The sequence below is a fragment of the Ochotona curzoniae genome, unplaced genomic scaffold, assembly GCF_017591425.1.
Source record: "Ochotona curzoniae isolate NIBS_2020 unplaced genomic scaffold, NIBS_Ocur_1.0 scaffold_4812, whole genome shotgun sequence".
Lineage (NCBI taxonomy): Eukaryota > Metazoa > Chordata > Mammalia > Lagomorpha > Ochotonidae > Ochotona > Ochotona curzoniae.
Window position 1 is genome coordinate 4,163,816 of NW_024467124.1, and position 6,770 is coordinate 4,170,585.

A 6,770-nucleotide genomic window follows, 5' to 3' on the forward strand; every position below is an offset into this window, starting at 1 on the left:
CCACAAAACAAGCAACCTAGTTTCCTACCTTGAGAAGTATGGATGGACATCACCAGAGTACTCCCACTTTCTTTGTGGCCATAGTCCTTCCTTGCAGTGAAGGGTGGCTGTGAGGCCCAGGTCTAGTGAAGGAGACCAATGGACTTCTGCAAGGTCCCAGAGCCTGGGAGGGGCACCGCTCAGCATCCATACCTGGCAGTTACACTGCGAGTTCTGCCCTTCCTCTTTCAGGTTCCATCATGGAGGATGCTGTGTGCTCTTCCAGCACAGCCCACCAGGCTACAATGGACCCCTTGACCTGTGGCTTCCAGAGCCCAGGCAAGAGTGTGACCCCCAAGGTCTCTACTGGCGAACAGCACCACCTCCAAGCCTACCTCATCGTTTTCATTCTTTCTTTCAAAATTTGTTTATTTTTTTTGTAAAGTCAGATACACAGAGAGGAGGAGAAACAGAGAGGATGATCTTCCATCTGCGGATTTAATCCCCAAATGTCTACAGGGCTACAATTGAACTAAACTGAAACCAGGAACCAGGGTCCTCTTCTGGTTCTCCCATGCAGCTGCAGGGTCCCTAGGCCAAGGCTGTTCCCGACTGCCCTCCCAGGCCACAAGCAGGGAGCTGGATGAGAAGAGGGGCCATCAGGATCAGAACCGTCACTCATATGGCATCCCTGTGCCTGCAAGGCAAGGACTCCAGCCAACAGGCCACCACCTCGGTCCCTTCCTCTTCCTTTTCGTACCTAGGACCTGGCATGCCCTCCTGGTCAGGATAGCCTGTCCAAGCCTACCACGACCCCCTTCAGCCCTGTCTTGAGTCTTAATATTATCCCATGCAGCCTATAGCCTGCTGGTATTCCATAGAGTGGAAAGGTGCCGTTTTTGTGTTCCTGCTGCTGCTAGCCAAGGACATTTGGCTGAGCTTGCTATGCCTGTTCCTGCACAGGTACATGAGTAGTGAGGGACAGTCCCTCTAATCCAAGCCAAGGACATTGGCTAGGCAGCACCCTGCTGACTACAGTAATTAATCTGAACCAGCCACTTCAAATGTCTCTTCCATCTCTGGTTGCTACTGCTAACCGGGCCACCCCAGGTAGGGAGAGAGCAGGTTGGGCTCTGTCTTGGACTAGGGTTGCTGCAGAAGGTCAGAAGCCAGAGTCCTTTTGGGCATAGAGCAGGTGTGACAGGTTGAAGGGCTGGGGCTCCCACATGCCTCTCGGAGGCAGAGGAAGAACCCAGGTGTGAAATCTCCTTTTGTTTCCTCCCTTTTCTTCCTTGCTCAATCCTTCTGCAATTAATTCTGTTTTCATCGTGTTGATAAGACTTGTTCCTCTTTGTAGTTCCTTGTGATCCTCATCCGCATGGTCATCAAGCTCCTCCAACCAACCGCTTCATCCCTTGTGCAGGTGCAGGGTTTCTGAGAGCAGTGGGCGGAAGCACAGCTGCACATCTCCCTGTCCTCTGCTCTTCCAGCACTCCACCCACCCTGTTCCACTTCACTTGCCCCAGGAGACAGTTCCACGTTGCAGCTTAGCAGATTGTGTTTTAGATCCAGGCTTCCACAATGAGGATTCCAGAAGATGGAATGCTCTTGGTGTCTGCCCTGAAGATCTTGCTTCACCTGCTCCTGTGATGTGGTTGGACCTATTCTGTGACCAGGACAAAGAATCAGGGCAGAGCAAGGGGAGGGAAAATCATCCTGATTTAGTTATTATTACAGCTGCATCCCCATTTCCATTCCTCACCAGTTTACCTCCATGATTTTAGAACCCTGTGTAGACAGCACACACACCCTCAACTTCCTGCCCATGGCATACCTGACATTCCTCCCAGCTTTCCCACCAGGCTCCTTAGCATCACCAGAAAGTGAAACTTTGTGAGCTGCTTTTCTCTGTCAAGGGAACATCTTTAAATATGATATGTAAGGTAGGTTTGGAAGAGGTGTATCCTTGAGTTTTTCTTTACTGTGGAAAAAGTTCATTTCACTTTCAAGACAAAGCAAAGCTTTGCTCCATATGATTTCACTGTTAGAATCAGGACTGCATCACTCCATTCCCTTCTGGCCTGTAGGGTTTCCCTAGGGAGGTCTCCTGTAAATTTAATTGGCTCTCCTTTATATGTCAATTGATTTTTTTTTCCACATGCACATTTAAGGATCTTTTCTTTATGTTCAATTAAAGAGAGCTTGATTATCATGTGTCATGAAGATTGCTTTTGTTTAACCCTGCTGGGAGTTCTGGACCCATCCTGGATGTTGTTTCCCAATTTTTTCTTCAGCGAAGGAAAGTTTTCCCTTATTATTTCAATGGATATATTTTTAAACCCAGCTTCTCTTTCTGCACCTTCTGGAACTCCCATAACTTTTATATTTGACCTTTTAATAGTGTCTCTCAATTCTTGAATACTTTTTTTAGCTTGACCCAGTTCTGCTTCCAATTTTTGTTTGCTTCCGCGTGGTGACAGGAAATATCTTCTAATTTTGTGATTCTTTCTTTTGCCTGCTTCACTCCATTTTGGGGAGTTGCCACCATACTTTTAATTTACTCCATTGTATTCTCCATTTTTGTATATCTGACTTTCCAACAAAAATAAATAAATCTCAAAAAAAAGCACTTGCTCATGCAAGAAGGGCACTGATGCACTAATCTATCTGAAGAAGATTTATTAGAGAACCATGATTTAGGAAACTCAAAAGGATCTTTCCTTTCTTTTGGTGGTATTTTATTCCTAAAGCTATTTATATACTTCCTAGTACATAAAAATTTAAATGCACAAATAAAAGTTCATACATGAGAAAATATTTTGTTTTTGAAATAGATTTCATGTTTTAAAAATAGACCAAGCTATACAGACTTGAATAAGTGTTCTTTCATTGAATAATATATTGTGTTAATAATGGTGTCTTAGACAAATCTGTTGGAGGTTCTTTCAGGTAAAGAAGGATGAAAACGCTGGAGGCTCTGCTAGAATTAGAATATCACCTATTTATGGCGTGTCTCCTACAGCAGGTGTTTTCAAACATTTTATCCAACATTTTTTAAAAGCCTCTGCTTTTTTTGTTTTTGATGATGCATTAGTTTTATTGGAATGGCAGATTTGCAGAAAGAGAAAGGCTGATATACATATCTTGCAGCCTCTAGTTTTTGAAGCCTTAGTGTTATAACTACCATTTCGCAGTATTTAAACTCTTATTTACACATGATTTCCCATATTCTTAATAGAAGAAAGGCTAAGGATTATCCAGTGTAGCAATCAGAATATCTCTAAGGCTGTATATAAAGCTACTTTGTTATCTCAGAGAATATAAAAATCGAAGGAATTTTTCTACTTGTTGAATTCTTTATTTACTGAGGGATTAAGCCTGTGACTATATCGTAAGTTGTAAGTACCTTACTGCTCAGACCCTATGGAATTTTACCATAATTTTTTTTATATTTTGTGTCCTCGGAGAGAGAACATATCAAATATTAAACTGATAAGAACAGATACTCCACTTGATCTTAGCCAAAAGACCAAGAAGCGATCCATAAAATTTAAAAATTAAAAAAAAAAGAAAGGATGGGAATTCAGGAAAAAAATAAAAGCCTACCACTTACAGAACATATTTGGTAATGCCAAGAAGTACCTATGTTTCTGGTTTAGGTATTTACTCTGTTGTTATTTTTGAACATATTTGTTCAACTTAAGAGGAAAGTTTACAGTAAAACAACATGACTTGTTATGCCAGCCTCATACATCTTGTGTTTATCTTATCAGTTACATCATGTTCTCCTATTCTTTGTTTAGTTTTGTATTGTTTGATTGCCATGTCCCTAGCAGCCACAGGTTATACTTCACACACTACCCCCCCATACACACCTAAAAAAAGTACATTATTATTAAAATTAAAAGGGGAAAAAAAGAAAGAAAGGAGGATATAAAGATGGATATAGGAAAGTATCATTATGAATAAAAATTATATATGTGAGAATAATCCATTTTCTTTATACACATTTTGAAAACTTTAATGAACTGAGACATGAATCTCAGAGAATTTATTTTCTTACTTTATATTAATATAGTCTGATTCATTATAATTTTATCTTTAAAAATCTACATTAAAAATGGGAAATAAATCATTGAGGATATAAGAAGTAAAAAGTAACAAATTCTTGGGCCCGGCGCCGTGGCGCAAGTGGTTAAAGGTCCTCGCCTTGCACGCCCGGGATCCCATATGGGCGCCGGTTCTAATCCCGGCAGCCCCGCTTCCCTTCCAGCTCCCTGCCTGTGGCTCGGGAAAGCAGTCGAGGACAGCCCAAAGCTTTGGGACCCTGCACCCGCGTGGGAGACCCGGAAGAGGCTCCTGGCTTCGGATCGGCTTCGGATTGGCATAGTATCGGCCCGTTGCGCTCACTTGGGGAGTGAATCATCATCGGAAGGATGTCTCTCCTCCTCTCTGTATATCCGCCTTTCCAATGAAAAAATAATAAAAATAAATCTTTAAAAAAAAAAGTAACAAATTCTTAAAAAACTAACAGGCATTAGTTAACTATATATGTTGGCAAAATAACAATGTTTTTAGAAAATAATACTTAAAATTTTCGGAAAGTATTATTGCCTTATTGCCTGTAAATCTCGTAAGTTGTTTCGTCTCTTTAGAATCAAACTGAAGCTCTGTAAAGTCACAAGCTACTCAAGTCTGAAAAAAGGGAGTGTGATATAGCGGATGAGAATCTTCCATCATCTGGCCCACCCCCCTCCACATGCCTGCAACAGCAGGAGCGTAAGATGGAAGCTAGTGTCTGCCAGGTAGATGACTGGTACTCATGCACGTGAGCTGTCATTCTCTGCTTCTTAGGCATATTTACAGGGAACCAGAACAGAGGCAGAGTAGCTGCGCATCAAATGACAACTTCAATAGGAGATGCGTGAATCCCAAGTAAATGCTTAACTCACAACTCTTGCCCTGCATATTTTATTTTAAAAAGTTGGATGCAATAAACCCAGATGTCCAGCAATGGATAGCTGGATTAAAATAATTTGCAACGTATACATGATAGAATCTTACTCAGCCATAAAAATAGTGAACTTCTGTCATGTATAACAAAATTAATGTAACTGGAATTCATGATTCATAAAATAAGCCAGTTCCTAAAAGCTAAATAGCATATATACATATATATGCTGATCTATAGTAATTAATATACATATACAGTTTATTTATATATGAGAGAAAATGAGGTGTTTGTCTTAATGTGTCTTACTTTACCTCATATAATGAGCCCCAGTTCCATCCATTTTGTGGTAAATGTCAGGATTTCATTCATTTTAAGAGCCAAATAATGCTCCTTTGTATATATTTACTTCATACATTTAAAAAAATTAATTTTTTTATTTTGAATTTTATGGTAGAATTCCATAGGATCTGGGATCCCCTCCCTAAATGCCACCTCCTTATGGATTTTCCCCATATTATTACAATAATATAGCCCATCATAAGCAGTCATAATTCCATCAGTCTGTTATATAAGTGTGCTCCAAAATTGCTGGTATAGACAATGTCAGGCAATCTAGCATCCCACTGACTAGAAATGTCGAACAGTTCCATTGCAAGTCCATCTTTGATTTGGAAGTAGGGATGCATATTTAATTATATCTTCACATCTGAATATGATAGTCTCTATTACGTAGTCACTGTGCATTCCCATAAACGAGAAGCCACAAAACAAAGTCAACAACAGGAATGAACTTAAAACAAACAATTTTAAAGGCACCATGGAGTAAGAAAATGCACCACTGAATAACCAACACATGGGTGAAGATAAGAAAAGACAAAACCCTCTTGGGTAAAATGATACCATCATGCAATCTGTGAGCAAACGATGAATTCAACAAGAGAAAATAAACTATTTACTTCACTCTTTACTTGTTCATTCATTGATGAACACTTGGTTGATTATAAATCTTTATTATTGTGTGCACTGCAATAAACATCAGCGAAATGATATCTCCTTCATATGCCAATTTCATTTTTGTTGGGTATATTCTCAGAAGTGGGATAGATGGGTCATATGATAGAGTTATTTTTAGTTTCTTGAGAAACCTTGATATTGATTTCTGTAATGGATGTGTTACTTTGCATTCTTACCAGCAAAGCTTCAGGGTATCCTTTCCTGTGCAACCTAACAAGAATTTGTTGTTGTTTTATCTTTTTATAATTGCCATTATGATTGGAGTGAGTTTGAGTTTTTATGTGCATCTCCTGATGGCCAGTGACGCCTAGCAGTTTTTCATCTACTTGCTAGCCATGTGCACTTGTTCTTTGGAAAAACATCCACTCAAAGCTCTGTTTGACCCTGTATGCCATGGTTACAATTTGTCCAGAGATTTGGTATTTGTAGAAAGGCAGAAGCTTCATTAAATCAGTGCTGGCTGATTTCGGGGAGTTATAAACCAGCAAAATTCTTAAGGACAATTGTACAGAGGAAAAATAGAAAGCTGGCCTACTTTATTTTGCTTTATAAATACTTGAAAAGTTAAAGCTGCAATTTATTTTCATATCTCTTTATCTTGAAATTATCATTGTGACACCACTGGATTGCAAGAATCCCATAAATAACAGTCCCTGGTTAACAGTAAATTTAAATTCTTTATCGGAAATCAGTGACAGCTTCTAACTGAATTGATGCCATGTGGCCAATACTTGGAGCACTGGTAAGAAATTCTGATTGTCTTTCAATATCTAAAACAGGGTATTAGGAAGTGATAATTCACCTATTTCAAGGCAACACTACT

At 39.7% G+C, this 6,770-nt stretch overlaps 1 pseudogene; it reads right to left on the reverse strand.

Moving 5' to 3' along the window:
• Positions 1-3,402: 3,402 nt before the first annotated feature.
• On the reverse strand, positions 3,403-3,520 carry LOC121149967 (annotated as a pseudogene).
• Positions 3,521-6,770: the final 3,250 nt, after the last annotated feature.